The sequence below is a fragment of the Phyllostomus discolor genome, chromosome 3, assembly GCF_004126475.2.
Source record: "Phyllostomus discolor isolate MPI-MPIP mPhyDis1 chromosome 3, mPhyDis1.pri.v3, whole genome shotgun sequence".
Taxonomy (NCBI): domain Eukaryota; kingdom Metazoa; phylum Chordata; class Mammalia; order Chiroptera; family Phyllostomidae; genus Phyllostomus; species Phyllostomus discolor.
Genome location: NC_040905.2, coordinates 98611373 through 98631522, shown reverse-complemented (window position 1 = coordinate 98631522; position 20150 = coordinate 98611373). Strand labels below are relative to the sequence as shown.

The window sequence follows — 20150 nt, the reverse complement described above, 5'->3', positions numbered from 1 at the left end:
CTTCCAGACAGAAAACCAGCAAGGAGACAGATAATCAACAAGCCTTAAATGACATACTAGATCAAATGGATTTAATTGGTATCTTCAGAGCATTTCACCCCAAAGCAGCAGAACATACCGATTTTGCCATGTATAATGCACACCCATGTTTTGGGCCCAAACTTTCCAGAAAAAATATTTTGTTTTAATTTTTAAATTCATTTCTTTCTTTCTTTATTTATATTTAGAAACTTTTTTTTGTATTATAAAGGAATTTTAGCATTTAGTTTTGAGCCTATGATGGTATTAGAAATCTTATGTAACAGATAATTACAAAACACAAGAACAGATACAAAGTAAAGAAATTTTATGTACTGGTAACAAACTTACGATATTTATACATAATAGAAGGCCAAGAACTCTTCATCGCTATCAATATTAGAAGTATCATGTTCAATTTCTACTTTATCAGTGTCTTCTAAAGAGTCACTCTCCTCATCCTAGGAAATTTCATTGTCCTCAGTTCCATTCATAGCTTTGCTGATGCTGCATTTTTAAAATGATTTCACAGCCACTTCCTTTTTGACACCATTCCATGATCTTAGGATCCAATCACAAACCTGGGTGATGGATGCTTTCTTGATCCTGCCTGTAGGTGTTAAATCATTACTCGCTGACTGCATTCACAATGTTCACTCTTCATTTGGGCCTAAAGGGATTGTTTACTGACAACAGGTTGTAGTTTGCTGGTTAGCTTACCAGGTATCAAAGCAAGTTAGGTTTTCAAGTCTGTTGCCATTGCTTTTGTACTTTATGTTGCATGGGCTTTGAAGTGATCAAAAACAAGCAAAGCTGTTTTTTTAAGTAATCCTCCAGGGCATCATGACCAGACTTTGTTAAACCAGATTTTCATGCCTTCTTCATTCATCCATCCTTTTTCATGCACGTGGACAATAACTTCACTTGGAATCTTTTTTTCTGAAACATTTTTCTTTTAAGGCTGATCATAGGTGGTAGCTTTGTCTCATTTGAACAACAGGCAAGAACAACAGTGAATGTGTTTTCACATGACCATTAGTTTTAACAGCCATGGTCTTTGCTCCTTTGACATTCACAGTTCTGTTGGATGGTATATCAAATATGAGTGGGATCTCATCTATATTCATGATTTGGGACAGCTCAAAGTTATAAATCTTTCAAAGATTGATAACATAAGAATGAAATTCCAAAACTTGATTCTCATAGGCTGCTGGAAGCTTTTGGGCAAATTTTGTTCATGTCCTCATGCTAAAACCTTCTCTTTGTGTGAAGCTAAAGCACCACTTAGGTGTCCCTGAGAAGTCATAATTTTTTTTATTGTGCAATGCTTTTACCTTTTTTGGTACCATCTTAGTCAAAACAGATATCCCAGTTTGACACTATTCCAGAATCCAGATCTTTACCTCCTCCACCTCTGGCCGCTTTGGAGATTCCCTTCCCGTTGTCTTCTGTCTTGGCATCTGAAGAAGCTTTTCTTCCTGTTGCCTCCACAATCTGATGACACTATCCATGTGAAGAGGTTCAAAGTGTTTCTCAGCAGCTCTGTTACCATGCTTTTTAGCATATTTAATAACTTTTAGCTTAAAGCTTGCAGTGTACAAAAACTGTCTTGACATTTTCCAAAAATTTCTCCTGCCTAAAATGTACAAAGAGAAATGTTGCATTGTTCACACTATGGTAATAAAGTACGAATCACCTATCTTACCAAGTGGATAAAAATTGGCATCATCAATCTTATCAAATGGATAACAGTCACATCATCTATCTTACTCTGTGGATAACAATACACAGCTCTTTGTTTCATTTCTTTGAATCACTGGCAAAACTGCTTTTGTTGCAAGTTTGTTGTAAGTTCAACAAAACTGGTTATTGTATTCCAGGGTATTATTTTGCATATGGATATCATTATTGCTTTCTAGAGTTAAACTTTAATGCATAAGCATAAATAAAAGAATTAAAATCAAAATGTGGAATTAGTACTACCCATGTATATTGTGCATCTTTATTTTTCCCCTCAAAGAATTGGGCAAAAAAGTACATGTTATACATTCAAAATACAGTACATACTTTTTAAGTGCACATGGAATGTTTTCTAGGATAGAACACATGTTAGGACACAAAACAAGTCTCAGTAAATTTAAAAAGATTAAAATCATATCAAGCATCTCTACCACAATACTATCAAACTAGAAGTCAGTCACAAAAACACTGAAAAACACACAAAGACATGATAGCTAAATAACATGTTATTAAACAATGAGTAGGTCAACAATGAGATCAAGGAAGAAATCAAAAGATACCTTGACACAAATGAAAATGAGGACACAGCAATCCACAATCTGTGGGACACTGGGAAAGTAATCCTAAGAGGGAAATTCATAGCATTACAGGCTTACTTCAAAAAACAATGAAAAGCTCAATAGTCTAACTTCATGACTAAAGGAACTTGAAAAAGCAACAAACAAAGCCCAAAGTGAGTAGAATGAATGAAATAATATCAGAGCAGAAATGAATGAAGTAGAGTAAAAAAAGATATAAAAGATTAATGAATCCAAGAGCTGGTTCTTTGAAAAGATAAACAGGATTGACAAACCTTTAACCAGACACATCAAGAGAAAAGACCCAAGTAAAGACAATCAGAAGTAAAAAAGAAATAACAATTGACACCAAAGAAATACAAAAGATTGTAAGAAAATATTATGAACTACTATATGCCAACAAACTGGACAACTTGGATGAAATGAATAAATTCCTAGAAACACACATTCTTCCAATTCTCAATCAAGAAGAATCAGAGAATCTGAATAGACAGATTACACCTAGTGAAATTAAAGCAGTGATAAAAAAATTCCCAACAGACAAAAGCCCTGGCCGGGGTGACTTCACATGTGAATTTTACCAAACATTCCAGGAAGAACTAACACCTCTCCTAAAACTATTCCATAAATATCACAAGGAGGGAAGGCTCCCAAACTCACTTTACAATGCCAGCATTATCCTAATTCTAAAACCAGATAGACACTACAAAGAAAGAAAATTATATGCCAATATCCCCAATGAACAAAGACGCTAAAATCCTCAACAAAATATTAGCAAACTGAAAACAGCAATGCATCAAAAAGGTCATATATCATGATGAAGTGGGGTTTATTCAGGAAGTGCAAAGTTGATACAACATTTGCAAATCAAATGAGATTCATCACATAAACAAAATGAAAGAAAAAAACCACATGATCATATCAATAGATGCAGAAAAAGCATTTGATAAAATCTAGCACCCATTTATCATAAAAACTCTCAGCAAGGTGGGATTAGAGATAACATACGTAAACATAATAAAGGCTGTATATGACAAACCCACTGCCAGCATCATATTCAATGAGCAAAAACTACAAGTGTTCCCTTCAAGACTGGGAATAAGACAGAGATGTAACCTTCACCTCTCTTATTCAACATAGTATTGGAACTCCTAGTCACATCAATCAGACAAGAAGAAGAAATGCATCCAAATTAGAAAGGATGAAGTACAACTGTCATTCTTTGCAGATGACATGATACTAAAGAACCCCAAAGATTCCACCTAGAAACTACTAGAACTGATCAATGAATTCCCCAAAGTAGCAGGATACAACAATTAATATCCAGGAATCAGTTGCACTTTTTAAAATGTATTTTAACGATTATGCTGTTACAGTTGTCCAATTTTTTCCCCTTTGTCCCCCACCCCCAGTACCTCCTTTCCCTCCAGCAGTTCCCTCTTAGTTCATGTCCATCAGTCGTGCATATAAGTTCTTTGGCTTCTCCATTTTCCATAGTATTCTTAACATTCCCCTGTCTATTTTGTACCTACCGATTATCTTTCTTCATCCTTGTACCTTTTCTCCCATTGTACCCCATGTCCTTCCTTGCTAATAATCCTCTGTGTGATCTCCATTTCTATGATTCTGTTCCTGTTGCAGTTGTTTGATTAATGTTTTTATTTTTTTAGATTCAGTTTTTGATAGTTGTGAGTTTGTTGTCATTTTAATGTTCATAGTTTTAATATTCTTTTTCTTAAATAAGTCCCTTTAACATTTTATATAATAAGGGCTTGGTGATGATAAACCCCTTTAGCTTTACCTTGTCTGGGAAGAACTTTATCTGCCCTTCTATTCTAGATGATAGCTTTGCTGAATAGAGTAATCTTGGATGTAGGTCCTTGCTTTTACATCACTTTGAATACTTCTTGCCAGTCTTTTCTTGCCTGCAGAGTTTCTTTTGAGAAATCAGCTGACAGTCTTAGGGGAACTCCTTTGTAGATAATTCTCTTTTCTCTTGCTGTTTTGAAGATTGTCTCTTTATCTTCAATGTTTGGCATTTTAGTTATGATGTACCTTGGTGTGTCCTCTTTTTGTCCAATTTGTTTGGGACTCTCTGTGCCTCTTGGACTTGTATGTCTGTTTGCTTTGCCAAATTAGGGAAGTTTTCTTTCATTATTTTTTCAACTTCTTACTCTTCTTATTCTCCTTCTGGCATCCGTTATGACTTGGATGTTGGCACATTTGGAGATGTCCAAGAATCTTCGTATTTTTTTGACTTCCTGTTTCTTCATTCTGTACTGGTTGACTATTTATTTTTCCTCATATTCCAAATCATTGATTGAACTCTGGCTTCCTTCCCTTCACTGTTGGTTCCCTGTGGATTTTTCTTTATTTAACTTAGTGTAGCCTTCATTTCCTCTTTTATGCATTTGCCATACTCCATGAGATTTCTAAGCATCTTTATCATCAGTGTTTTGAACTCTGCATCTAATAGGTTGGCTATCTCCATTTTGTTTAGTTCTATTTCTGGAGTTTTGATGTGTTCTTTCATTTGGGCCATATTTCTTTGTCTCCTGAATTTGGTAGCCTCCTTGTCTTTGTTTCTGTGTATTGGGTAGAGCTGCTTTGACTCTGTTTTGGTATACCTGTTATGTTGTGAGGGGCAGAGCATTAGGTTCTGTGTATAGGGCAACCCTCTTTTCCACTTTGTGATACTGTATTGGGGGAGGGATCTGAGATGAAACAAAGACACTTACTTTGCTCTCACTCTATTTCCACTCACTTCCCCCACTTCCTGTATGACCTTCTAGCTGCTTCCCTGATGCTAAATCCTGGAGTGGGAGGGTTCGGGTATGTTCTAGTGCCATGTGGTTCCTTTAAATGGACTCTCCTGAGAGACCAGCAGTTTCTTCTGATGCCCCACCCCCCACTGATTTTTACAGCTAGAAGTTATGAGGCTTTATTTTTCTGGTGCTGGAACCCTGGCCTGCGTCATCTGACCTGAAGCTGGGATGGTACACTCCCCAGGTGTCCCTTCCAGTTTTTATCTACCACATGTGAATGTGGGACTGCCTGTTCCATTGTCTGCTGCTCTCACTGCTTCACTGCCACTGCCATACCATATCCTCTCCACCCCGGTTCCCCAGTTATACCCCTCCTACCCATCTAGATAAACATGCTTTAAATCCTTGGTTGTCAGACTTCCATAGTTTGATTTTCTGGCAGTTCTGGTTGTATTTTGTTTTGAGATTAGTTGTAATCCTTCTTATGGTTGTTTGAAGAGGTGAAGCTTGTCTATGTAGCTATGCCTCCATCTTGGCCAGAAGTCTCAGATGCATTTTTGTATATCAACAACAAACTAACAGAAAGGGAAATTAAGAAAACAATCCCATTCACAATTGCTTCAAAAAGAATAAAATACCTAGGAATAAACCAAACCAAGCATGGAAAAGACCTGTACTTGGAAAATTGTAAGACACTGAAGAAAGAAATAGAAGAAGATACATGTAAGTGGAAGCACATACCATGTTCATGGATAGGAAGAATTAACATCATTAAAATGTCCATACTACCAAAAGCAATTTATAGATTCAATGTAATTCCTATCAAGATTCCAATGATGTATTTCACAGAACTAGAAGAAATATCTTAAAAATTCATATTGAACCACCAAAAGTCCCACATAGTAACAGTGATCTTGAGAAAGAAAAACAAAGTTGAAGGAATCATGTTACCTAATATGAAACTATACTATGAGGCCATAGTAATCAAAACAGCATGGTACTGACATAAGAACAGACACACAGAACAATAGATTGGAATAGAGAGCCCAGAAGTAAACTCACACCTTTCTAGTCAATATTTGACAGAGGAAGCAAACACACACAGTGGGCTAAAGACGGTTTATTCAATGAATGGTACTGGGAAAAATTGAACACTTATGTGCAGAATAATGAAACTAGACCACTTTCTTACACCACACACAAAAATAAATTTTAAAAAATCAAAGACTGAAATATTAGAACCATAACCATAAAAATCCTAGAAGAAAACATAGGCAGCAAAATCTCAGATATTGCTCATAGCACTATTTTATGGCATATATGTCCCCAGGCAAGGGAAAAAATAAATAAACAAATGGAACTATATCAAACTAAAAAGTTTTTGTACAGCAGAGGAAATCATCAACAAAATAAAAAGAGAACCCATAGAATGGGAAAACATATTCACCGATACATCTGATAAGAGGTTAATATCCAAAATTTGTAAAGAACTTACAAAACTCAATACCAAAAATATAAACAACTGAATTTAAAAATGGGCAAAGGGCCTGAATAGACACTTCTCCAAAGAGGACATACAGATTGCCAATAGGCATGTGAAAAGATGCTCAATGTCACTAATCACCAGAGAAATGCAAATAAAAACCACAGTGAGATATCACCTCACACCTGTCAAAATGGCTGTCATCAATAAATCAACAAACAACAAGCACTGCTGAGGCTGTTGAGAAAGGGGAACCCTTTTGTACTGTTGGTAAGAATGCAGATAGGTGCAGCCACTGTGGAAAGCGATATGGATATATCTCAAAAAATTAAAAATGGATTTGCCTTTTTACCCAGCAACCCCACTTCTGGGAATATATCTGACAGAACCCAAAACACTAATTTTAAAGAACATAAGCACTCCTATGTTCATTGCAGTGTTATTTACAATCACCATGATATGGAAGCAGCCCAAATGTCCATCAGTAGATGAGTGGATACAACTATGGACATTTACACAATGGAATACTACTTGATCATAAAAAAGAAGGAAGTTTTACCCTTTGTGATAGTACAGATGGACCTGGAGAAGATTATGCTGAGTGAAATAAGGTAGTCAGAGAAAGATAAATACAATATAATTTCACCCATCTGTAGAATCTAATGAACAAACTGAGCTAACAAGGAAAATAGGGACAGGCTCATAGATGGAGAGCAGGATGACAGCTATTGGAGGGGAACATAGTGGTTGGCGGGATCAAGCAAGAAGGAAAAAGGATTCATGGACATGGACAACAGTGTGGTGATTGCTGGAGAGAGAGGTATAAGGGGACTAAATGGTAATGGAAAAAGTAAAGGTAGAAAATTAAAAAGTAAAGAAAATTTAAATAACTGCAATGGAATATCACCTCACACCTGTCAAAATGGCTATTATCAATAAGTGAACGAAGAACTAGTTCTGGTTGAGGAGAAAAGGGAACCCTTGTGCACTTTTGGTGGGATTGCAAACTCGTGTAGCCACTATGGAAAACAGTATGGAGGTTCCTCAAAAAGTTAAAAATAGAACTACCTCCTGGCTGGCGTAGCTCAGTGGATTGAGCGCAGTCTGTGAACCAAAGTGTCGCGGGTTTGATTCCCAGTCAGGGTACATGCCTGGGTTGCAGGCCATGACTCCCAGCAACCGCATATTGATGTTTCCCTCTCTCTCTCTATCTCCCTCCCTTCCCTCTCTGGAAATAAAAATAAAAATAAAATATTTAAAAAAAGAACTACCTTATGACCTAGCAGTTCTACTTCTGGGTGTTTATTTGAAGAAATCCAAAGACACTTATTCAAAAAGATACATGCATCCTATATTTACTATGGTGTTATTTACAATAGCCAAGATATGGAAGCAACCTCAGTGTCCATCAATAGATGATTGGATAAAGAAGATATGATAATATATATAATGGAATATTACTTAGCCATAAAAAGAATGAAATCTTACTATTTATGACAGCATTGATGGATCTAGAAGTTATGGAAATAAATCAAATAGAGAAAGACAAATACTATATGATTTCACTTACATGTGGAATCTATAAACCCCAAATGAACAAACAGAAACAAAGTCATGTTTGCCAGATGAGATGGGGTTAGAGGGATGGGTGAAAAAGGTGAAGGGATTAAGTAGAAACTGGCAGTCACTAAATGATCATGGGCATGCAAAGTACACATAGGGAATATAGTCAATAATATTGTAATAACTACGATATCAGGCAGGTACTAGACTTACTGGGACTTCACTTCATAACTTATGTAACTGTGTAAACACTATATTATATACCTGATACTAATATAATATTGAGTGTCAATTGCAATTTAAATTTTAAAATTTTTAAATAAAAAGTTCAACATAGAAAACATTGCTTCTTTCCTCTCTCTCTCTCTCTCTCTCTCTCTTTCTCTCTGTCATATAGACATAGATATATACACACACATATACCTACATACATATATATGTATATTTTAAAGATTTTATGTATTCTATTTTTAGAGAGAGAGGAAGGGAGGGAGAAAGCGAGGGAGAAGAAACATTGTTGTGAGCAAGAAACATCCATAGGTTGCTTCTTATACGTGGCCTGTCCTGGGATTGAACCTGCAACCCAGGCACGTACCCTGACCAGGCATAGAATTTCTAACCTTTTGCTTTGCAACTTTGTGGACAATGCTCAACTAACATTGATATTAACATTTAATATTTTTAACAAATGTCCTGCTCCTATTCAGGTCCAATAAAGATAAGCCCTGAGAATGCAGCTTTTCCAGTGAGCAGCTAGATAGGTTAGTGATAGTTCATTGAAATAGGGTTTGGGGGAGCTCCTAAGCTGTTCTTTCTTAAATGCCTGCTGGGCTGCCATTGTTCTCAGCCACCATGTTTGCAGGTTGCTGCTTTCCAAGTCTTCCACAGAGTTGGGCAGAGGAAATAGGGAGAATTAAAATGCCATAAATCTCATTCTACTTACTGAAAGTCAGCTGTTTTTCTTGGACAAGTGTTTCTTGGATTGTTTTAAGTCTTTAGTTAATTTCCAGATTTCTGAAAAAGTTGATTCCGCCTTTTGTCAGTCTCCTTATTACTTTTATGGAGGATCAGACTTTTGGAGTTCCTTGCTCTCACATGCTGGATATACTTCCTTAAGCCTTCATTTTTTATGTAGTATAAGGAGTTTGTACATTAAATTTTAGCAGATTGTTTAGGTTACTGAGAACTCTAAGGTTATATAATTATGTTTTCACAGTTTTATGTGCAATTCCCCTGTACTCTAGTTAAGTGTATTGCTTAATATTTTCTGAATACATGCTATCCTCTTCCACTTTGAGGCTTCTTGTTATCTTATTTTCTCTGCTCAAAACACTCTTTTTTTCCCCTCACTCCCACAATGGGAGTCCTGCTTATCTTCTAAGATTCATTCTGATATAATTTTCTTTATGTAGCCTTTTATGAGCCCATGGATATAATCCTTTCTTGAAATTCCTGTATGTCTTTTTTTTATACCTTTTTGTATGACTATCTTATTGTTTCATCATGTAGTATGTATAGTTTCTTGTCTTCTTCCCCTGCTAAAGTTGCTAGGTGTTTGAAGGAACATGATGAATCATACCCCCTTATATGCTCAGTAAACTTTTGTTCATTGAAATGTAGGAGTAAGGTCATAGAAAGAATATGTGATATGTTAGGTATTATTAATGGGGATTGCATTTTATTCATCTATTATTGAACTGGAGGAAATTGTATACTCTGGAAAAAATTGAATAATAGTATACACACTACATTATATAATCATTGGAAAGGTATAGGAAGATAAAACAATAAAGACATAATTCAGTTTTTCCAATAGAGATTGTTATAATAATGGTTTTGTGATCACAGATTTGATGTCCAACTTTTGAGAGAGATCACAGAATTTCAGCTCTGCATAACTGTGTGAGAGGCATAATTTCTCATAAAGTGGGAACTTCCTTATATGTGAGAGTGACTATGCTAAAGCAAGACTAAACATAAAGAACACAGAAAAGGTCAAACTATGGTCCATGCTTATTTCCAGCCTCCTATCTTGTCTATTATCTCTTGGGACCAGATCTAGTTCTCCATTCTTAATCCCATCTAGATGAGATCTTCAGGGACTTGACAAAAGTGTGCAAATATGCATGCTGCTCGTTTATGCAAATAAAGCACAATGCATATATGGATTAAGAATTTTTCCCATCAGTCTAATTAGATCTGAGATGATCATAATAGGATAATTTAAAAGCTAGGTATGTTTTTTGGCTCCACACAGCCCCAGCAATGGACACTCTCATAGCATACATCACTGCCAACCAGTATCTGCAGCAGGTTTAAGAAACAATCGACACCAGAGACCAGGCATCTTGTGTGGAGCTGGTCTCTTTCAAGCATTGTTGTGTTGCCAGCCCATGGTTTCAGCTGGCCTCACCAGAAGAGAAGTGCCAACAAGCTTTGGAACCCCCTTATGAGGAAATGTCTGTGACTCATTTAAGGTTCACTTATAGGTTGGGGAACCATGACTTCGTAGAGGCATACAATGACAGACTGTCTTCATTGAGTCATTCTTGCAGGCATTTCAGGCCCACAAAGAAGAAAACTGGACTCTGCCTGCCATGTATGCAGTAGCACTTGACCTTCAAGTATTTGCTGGTAATACAGATCAGCAGTTGGTAAAGAAAGGAAAAAGCAAAGTCAGGGACATATTGGAAAAAGCAGATGAATTTTTAAAATTGAATTTATTATAAAGGTTATAAAAATAAGCTTTAATATCAATATTAAATTGCAACATTAAAACATAATTCTTTTTCATTTGTTAAAAGGAAAAGTTTTGTTAGTCTGTTGGTCTGGACTTTAGAGATTATAGAAGGTTTTTCTTTTATTATATTTTTTTCATTACCATTTATTCTCCCTATACCCTTTGCAACTTCCACCCACCACCCTCCCCCCTGCAATCACTACACTGTTGTCCATATGCGTGAGTTCTCTCTTTTCTTCATTCTTTTCTGCTGAATCCCTCAAAAGCAGATGAATTGATGAGCTGTTTTCTTGTCCGTGACAGTGACACTCGAGCTAGTATAGAGGATTCTAAAAAGTGGGTGATGCTGTTTTTGGTGAATCAGTTATTCAAGATTTACTTTAAGAGCAACAAACTCCGCTTGTGTAAACCCCTTATCAGAGCTACTGACAGCTCAAACCTGAAAGATGGTTGATTATAGCATGGCACAGAGGGTGACATATAGGTACTGTGTTGGATGAAAGGCCATGTTTGATAGTGAGTTTAAGCTGAGGAGTAGCTGTCTTTTGCATTTGAGCACTGTTACTTACCATTTAAGTCAAAAGAACAAAAGGATGATTCTGATATATTTAGTTTCAGTAAAAATGCCACTGAGTCATATTGAGCTTTTGAAAAATTATCATCTCATGCAGTTCGTTGAAGTAACCAAAGCTGTAAGTGAAGGCAGTCTCCTATTGAAAGAGGCTCTGATGAAACACAAGACCTTTTTGTATTTGCTGTGGTGTGTTCCTTATCCTTGAAAAGCTGAAGATCACCACCGAGAGGAATTTTTATAAGAAAATGTACTTGTTAAACATACCAGTTATTTTTGGATGCTTTTCTACTTGTTTTGAATTCATGCAAGTGGAAGATGTGGATATCAATGAAGTCCAGTGTATTCTGGCCAACCTGATATGCATAAGTCACATTAAAAGCTATATATCACATCATTATCAGAAGCAAATTGTTAGCCAGCAAAGCCCATTTGCTTTACTGTCTACAGTGTGTTGAATGTCTGAACAGTCCTGAGAAGGAGTGTGTTCTTGTAGTTTTTTATTGTACTGATGAAATAAGCCCTTTGCTGTGATGCTATTCTCTGCAGCCAGAATCTCTTTGGGGGCTCTTTTCCCAGGGATGTTGAGACTGAGTTTGCCAGCACACACAGATACCTTGAAATCTCTGTCATCACTCATAACGAATGTTGACCTCACAGACACCTGAAATTCCCTTTTTAGACATTGCAAACCCCTTCTTAGGCTCTAGAATGTTGGTAAAACTTCTGTGAAGGAGACTTTCTCCAAGGCAGCTGTAGTTTACTTCTCATAAGTGTTGTTTATAAATGCATCTTTGTAACTTTTCATATAACTCTTTTTATAAAAAAGACATCCTGAATTGAAAAAAAAAACAAAAGCTAGGTATATTTTAAAGCCATATGCTAATAAAAGCCTTATAACAATATCAGATAGTCTTAAATTCACCTAATTTGCACCATAGTTGTTACATACATGGTTTTTGGTTTATGCCAGGCCCAATTTCTGGGAAGTACCATGAAATAGCCATCATGGTTTTAGAATCAGACTGGGATTCTGTCTTGACCAACAATTTGCCAAGTATCAATACCTTAAATGAGCTACTTATCCTTTCTGAACTTGAATTTCCTCATATGTAAAGTGATTATAGGACAAAAATGTTTAACTTCTGATATTGTTGCAGTGAGTGCAACAAATTCTGATTCATTCATCAACTAGAGTGTGAAATGGTGGAGACAGATGAAATAGATCAATAAAGAGAGTAGATTAGAAGAGGTCCCTCTGAATCCACTTTCAGAGGATTCAGAGGGAGAGAAACAGGAGGTGAACTTTGTACTTTAGCCTTTCTAAATATAGTCAACCAATATTTTAACACTGGAATCAGGGGGGAAGATCATTCATTATTCTGATCATAGGAAAGTGTTAGCTCTCTGAAGTTTTAGTTGGAGTTTTAGTGGGGCCACTCAATGTGTATTATTGAGTGCTCAAAATGCATATAGCATTTTATGCTACATGCTATGGGGAAAACTGAAATGAATAAGATGTAGTCAATGCCTTCCAAAACCTCACAACTGATTACAATCATAGAATATAGTTACATTAACTTATTAGTAATCAAGAATCCATTAACACATTCAAGAGCTCCTACTTTCAATAGTTCACAATCTACTGAAAAAGAAACTTAACCATAAAATGTAAGAAGTAATATGATATGGGTAAGTACAAGGACAGTGGGAAGGACACTTGTGTCTTACAAGGCAGAAAGCTGTCAGGAAAGCTTCCTAGAAGAGATCCCATTAAAGCTGAATGTTGAAGGGTGAGTGGGAGTTATGCGTAAGAGATGCTACAGGTTGTTCAAGATGAAGGCAGCACTGGGTGAGTATGTGTGTGTATGGGGGCGCTGGTGATGGGGAGTGATCAAAGGAGAGGTTCAGGGGCAGGCAAGGGCTGAATTATGAAAGACCTTATATGTTATGGTGAGGATTTTTTTTCTGAGAGAAGTAGAAAGTCATTGCAGGGTTTTAAGCAAGGGAGTGTCTTAAGTATATTTACATTTTAGAAAGATCACTCCTGAAACAGGATAGTGAATGAACTGATTGAAGGAAGTCAGAGGCTGTGGAGTTATTCTTATGAGAAAGAATAAAGCTGAGGATTCATGCCAAAAGGGAAAGAGAAGGGAGGCAAATAGATTTAAGCCAATTGAAGGAGGAAGCACTAACAGGACTTCACCAGTTGCCTATGGAGAGGTTAATGGGGTGAGTACATAAAGGCTCTCAGATTTTTAGCCTGGACATCTGGGAGTACCAGTAAACAGGAGGAAAGATTTTTCCATTTGGTGTTTTTTTTTATTTTAACATGCTAGTGGAACATCCAGATAGAGTTCTTCCTTGGCCTTTGAATAGTCAGGTCTGAGATCTGGGACAGAAGTCTTGGTTGCAGATATATTTGAGAAGCATCAGAATATAACTAGGAGGTGACTGTAGATGAAGCAGGGTGAATGTAAGAGTGTGGATGTGGGAGCCCAATGCCTTCAATTCAATATTCTTCTGTGTGATGTTGGCTTTTGAAACATATTACATTTGTATGCATAGTTAAAGCTGTTTCCCCCCCTCTCCCTGGGCTTTCCACTATGAGTATCACAACCATTAAAATATTTTTGTTAATACTTTAATATGGGTATGTCTCTTTTTCCAAAGCCTTAGCAAAATTGTTTTTTCCACCTACTATACATTTTGTAGATTCAATTTAAAAAATCCTTTTGGGATAATATTGAGATTGCAAATTTTTTTCACGGTCTCCAGATTTTTGTTTTTGTTTATTTGTAGTTCCTTGTTTCATTTGACATTTTGTTTAGTATTGGCTTTGTTTCGGATGACTCTAGGTACTTTAAGGAAATTTAAGAGAGAAGATTTCACTAGGTGCTTATACATCTGTAAGTTCTTTACTTTATATCTGATATTCATGCACATACTGCATGGATGATGAATAGGTTATCTGTGCTTTAAAGGAGTTTATAGTGGGGTAAATTAACCACAATACAGTGCATGAGTGTGCAGACCAATGTGTTTTTACCAAATACTTGAGGTTACAGGAGACAGAACAGTTGGTTTCTGGGGGGAGGGAATTGGGAAAACAGCACTGAGGAGGTGTGTGTAAAAGGGAGAAAGAGCCATGACACAGGAGGCAGTAACATGAGCAGAGTCCAGGTGTGGAGGTACTTGGTGTGGATGGGAGTGTCCCTGCAGGGGACAGGCTGCTCAGGTGGAGTGCTGAGAGGTGAAGCTGGAGAATGAGCAGGAACCAGTGTGTGAAGGATGCCATAGGCACCTGTTCTTTAAAAGTGCTTTCACATGTTATCCACTCAGTTGTCATAGCTGCTCTGGGAAAGAAAAGAGAACTTGCAGGTGTTCCTTTATCCTTTGCATTTTTTCTCCACGTTACTTCTTTTCATAATTTCTACTCTAATTACATGTGAAAAAGTTTGATTATCATTTTTCCTATTTTATAGACAAGGGAACTAATGCTCAGTGATTTATCTAGATCAGTGATTTTCAATTTTATTAATCTCATGGCACACGTGAACTAATTATTAAAATTCTGCAGCACACCAAAAATATATATTTTTCTGATCTGATAAAAAAAGAGGTATAGTTTTGATTCATTTATACTGGACAGTTGTTGTGTTGACTGTTGTCATTTTTTATTTGACAGTTTAGGGGAAAAGAGGTCTGTACCTCTGACTAAATAGTCAGGTATTGCATGTTTTAAAATTTTTTGCAGCACACCAGTGCGCTTCTTGCAGCACACTAGTTGAAAATCACTGATCTAGATCCACATGGCTAAGAAAAGACTGATTTTAGACTAGAACCCAGGTCTTCTGACTAGACTTCTTTTACATTAATTCAATGCCATCTTCCTTTTTCCTTTTCCCATTCCAGTTATTTTAATTCTAAAACTTAAGAGAGTATATAATTTGAGTAAATATGCTTTCTTTTCTTTTTGTTTTCTCTCATGGGTGGTTTAGACAATAAACATTAGTGAAGAATCTAGAAGAGGAATGCTTAGCCTACCTTGACCCTCTGATTTGCAGGTCTGAGAAGGTTAGAACTTGGTAACTTAAGCTGGTTATTTTGTTTTATTTCACTTTAACTCTTTATTATGAAAATTTTCAAACATATCAAAAAATAGAGAAAATTAAAATGAACCCTTAACAGCTTCAACAGTTATTAATTCATAGCCACCCAATTTCATATATAATCCCCTCCTCATACACATATCTGCTTTCAAATATATTTGAGATAATTTAATTTAACTTGAACTATTAAAAAAGTTATGCCCGAGTTTAACTTGAACTCTTATCTCTATTTGTGTCCTAGGCATTAGGTCCAGTTCTTAGTATTTGACCAGCTCTTTTCCCTCCTGACCATGGTATTTATTGAAAATAAAATCTCAGTATACTGCTTCTTTAAGAAGATGTGTCCCGGCAGATTCCTGAAGATCATCAGTTGTGTATAACACAATCTTCTTGCCATTTGCTATTTATTGTCAGCGGTTCTTGTGTCAGCCTCCAACGTGTAGCTGGAGAAAGGTGTTCCCATGTTTGTACTTTGACCATGAGTTGACATAAGTATTATCTTGCAACAGTGGATTTATTTGAGGTTTTTACTGATTGGCAAAGCTGTCATTCAGATTAACCCCTGGGCACATTAGTTGGCAAATTCAGCATGTGATACAATTATTTTTCCTTTTTTAAAAAACTAGAAGTGAATAGAGAAAACAGCTGTACAGAGTGAAGCAAAAGTAGGTTTACAGTTGTGAGTATGCAAAACAGAGTTTATTTATTATTATTTATTAATGAATTTAATAATACTTTGTATTATTTTCCATATGAACAACTATAAACCTACTTCTTCTCCACTGTGTAGATTGGACTTTAGACAGCAGGCAAAGTAGCATTGGCTGTTGCTATTTGCCACATAGGTTGGCATCATGAATAGGCATGGGAAACAAGGAGTTAATGATTAACAAAAGAAAGTTTTTAGGGGATTGTTACATTCCTATAACTTATATTTTGCTGGAACATTTACCCAGCATCTCTTTGCACCTAAAACATGGCCAGTTTCAAGATTATAAAAGCACAGTGTGATGCATGTGCTCATAACTGCACGTGCCTAGACCTGTGTGTATGCACTGAGTATTGCACATCATCTTGCTGACTACCAAGCTCTGTACCCCTATGTTTGTTAAGTGATAATGAGTTTTTAAAATAGAAATATGTATAAAATTGGAAAAGATGCAAGTATGGAGGTATAATGTCAGCACTCTCTTCTGTAGAGCATTTGACTGCTGAGAAAGAGCAGTGCTATTAATAATGATTTCTCAGATATATTTGTTGTAGTGTTTCAATGCTTTTTGTTTCCCCTGGAGATAAAAACAAGACTAAAGTTTGCCATATTCCCTTCTAGCTCAGCCTTAGCTCTGTAAATGTCTCAGTTGAGAAAATATTGATACTGCTTGCCTGCAAATAAGTGAAATGGAATTTAAGGTAATGCAAAGAGGCCCACATGTGTGTGTTTTTATATGTGCACATGCATCTTCTTAGTGGTTGAATATATAAGGGTAATGGTCAGACCATCTTTTCCTGTAGAGTACTTCTTAAATTACAGTACACATTTTTTCAAGATTTTGAGGAGAGTTAGTAACAAGGTGTGAGTGGAGACCACAAGCTCCACAGCATCCCTCTTCTAGAGGCATATACTTCCCAGCTTGGTTAGTTTACTGAAGGCTCAGTGGACCTGGTGACCTGGTGCTCTGTTAAGCATGCCATGGTAGGGGAAAGGGATAAGATTTGTGAGCTTCAGGAACATAAAATCTTTTTGAGTAAGTAAAATATACACGATAAAATAAAAAGTGACCTTTGAAGAATAGGTAAGATTTAGAGTGGTGTGAGGAGAACCAGTTTGTATACCTACAAAAATGAGAATATTGGACCAAATGATTCGAAGGTCTCTTTAGCACTGATAATCTATGTTCTGTGATTTTGGATGTTTAGAAACATCCAAAGAGAGAATATTAGGCTTTTTAAGCTTAGTGAAAAGTAATGTGAATGTTTCTGAGGAAGGCAAAATCTCCTTCTTTTCCTTTTTAATATGCCCTCCAAGGCCTTTGATCACTGTCATACCTGCTTTTGAACATCTTGAAGGACTATATAGCATAATCTGCTGCCCTAAGTATGTTGGAAGAGACAGTGTTTAATTTAAAATACAACAGATATCAGGACTTCTGGTCAAGATGGAGGTGTAGGCAGATACACTTTGCCTCCTTGCACAACAAAAGGTAGGACAACAACAAATTTAAAAACAAAAAAATAATGAGAACTGCTAGAAAATTAAACTGTATGGAAGTCTGACAACCAATAAGTTAAAGAAGAAACATTTACCAAGACTGGTAAAAGGGGTGGAGATAGGCAGCCAGGGTGGAGAGGACTCATGACAAGGTGACTGGAGGACCAGGGTGGGCAAGGTGGCAGTTGGTGGACTGGGTGAGGCAATGGCTGGTCAAGCTGATGGTCCCACATTGGCATGCAGATAAACTGGGAGGAAAAACTGAGGAGAGAGACAGACCATGCAACCCAGGGTTCTAGTGTGGTGAAATAAAGCCTCAAAACCTCTAACTAAAAAAAACCTATGGGGTTTGAATCAGCAGGAGAAACCCCCAGCCTCATTACAGGAAAGTTCGTTGGTGAGACCCATGGGGTCGTAGAACATACACAAAACTGCCCACCTGGGAATCAGCACCAGAAGGGCCCAATTTGCCTGTGAGTAGTGGGGGAACTGACTGGGGAAGTGACTTGCCTGTGGGAAGTGGAGGTAGTGGAGGAAGTTGGCCCAGAGCTGAATAAGCAGCATTGTTCCCTCTCAGACACCTCCCCCACATACAGCACCACCATGGAGTGATGTGGTTTGCCCCACCCTGGTGAATACCTAAGGCTCCACTCCTTACTATGTAATAGGCCTGCCCAGACCAAAAAAAAAAAAAAAAAAATACGGCCCAAATGAAAAAACAGATCAAAGCTCCAGAAAAAATACAACTAAGTGATGAAGAGATAGCCAATGTATCAGATGCAGAGTTCAAAACACTGGTAATCAGAATGCTCACAGAAATGGTTGAGTATGGTCATGAAATAGAGGAAAAAGTGAAGGCTATGAAAAGTGAAATAAAGGAAATTGTTCAGGGAACCAACAGGGAAGGAAACCAGGACTCAGATCAACGGTTTGGATCAGAGGGAAGAAATAAACATTCAACCAGAACAGAATGAAGAAACAAGAATTCAAAAAAATGAGGAGAGGTTTAGGAACCTCCAGGACAATGTTAAACATTCCAATATCCAAATTATAGGGGTGCCAGAAAGAGAGCAAGAAATTGAAAACTTATTTTAAAACATAACGAAGGAGAATTTCCCCAATCTGGCAAAGGAAATAGACTTCCAGGAAGTCCAGGAAGCTCAGAGAGTCCCCAAAAAGTTGTACCCAAGGAAGCACACACCAAGGCACATCATAATTACATTACCCAAGATCAAAGATAAGGAGGGAGTCTTAAAAGCAGCAAGAGAAAAGGAGACAGTTACCTACAAAGGAGTTCCCGTAAGACTATCAACTGATTTCTCAGAAGAAATCTTACAGGCAAGAAAGGGCTGGAAAGAAGTATTCAAAGTCATGAAAGGCAAGGATCTATTTCCAAGATTACTCTATCCAGCAAAGGTATCATTTAGAATGGAAGGGCAGATAAAGTGCTTCCCAGATAAGGCCAAGTTAAAGGAGTTCTTCATCATCAAACCCTTATTGTATGAAATGTTAAAGGGACTTATCTAAGAAAAAGAAGATAAAAAATATGAACAGTAAGATGACAGCAAACTCACAACTATAAATAACCAAACCTCAAAAACAAAAACAAAAATGAACTAAGCAAATATTTAGAACAGGAACAGATTCACAGAAATAGAGATCATATGAACGGTTAGCAGTGGGGTGGGGAGAGAATGGGGGAAAAGGTACAGGGAATAAGACATAAATGGTAGGCACAAAGGAGACAGGAGAAGGTTAAGAGTAGCATGGGAAATGGGGAAGCCAAAGAATTTATATGTATGACCCATGGACATGAACTAAGGCGGGGGAATGCTGGTGAGAGGAGGGGATGCAGGGTGGAGGGGAATAAATGGGAGATAAAATGGAACAACTGTAATAGCATAATCAATAAAATAATTAAGAAAATAAAATACAAGCCCTGGCTGGCATAGCTCAGTGGATTGAGCACGAGCTGCGAACCAAAGTGTCTCAGGTTTGATTCCCAGTGAGGGTACATGCCTGGGTTGCAGGCCATGACCCCTAGCAACTGCACATTGATGTTTCTCTCTCTCTTTCTCCCTCCCTTCCTTCTCTAAAAATAAATAAATAAAATCTTAAAAAATAAAATAAAATACAACAGATATCAAAATTTGAAGATGGAGACACAGGTAAACATGCTTTGTCTCCTTGCACAACTACAGAAAAATTACAACTAGACTACAAAACAAATATCACCCAGATTTTTCAGGAAATAGAGCTGTACGGATGCTCAGCAACCAAGTATTTAAAGAAGGCACATTCAAACAGATGGGTAGGGGGGTCAGAGATGGGGAGATGTAGAGAGGCACAGAGACGCGGAATGGTCAGTCTC

At 37.0% G+C, this 20150-nt stretch overlaps 1 protein-coding gene and 1 pseudogene across 4 annotated transcripts in view; both read left to right on the top strand.

Moving 5' to 3' along the window:
* The window catches only part of TPST1 (tyrosylprotein sulfotransferase 1), a 131173-nt gene that overhangs the window by 22242 nt on the left and 88781 nt on the right, over nucleotides 1-20150 (top strand). The gene's annotated exons all lie outside the window — the stretch shown is intronic.
* On the top strand, nucleotides 10485-12710 carry LOC114506077 (annotated as a pseudogene).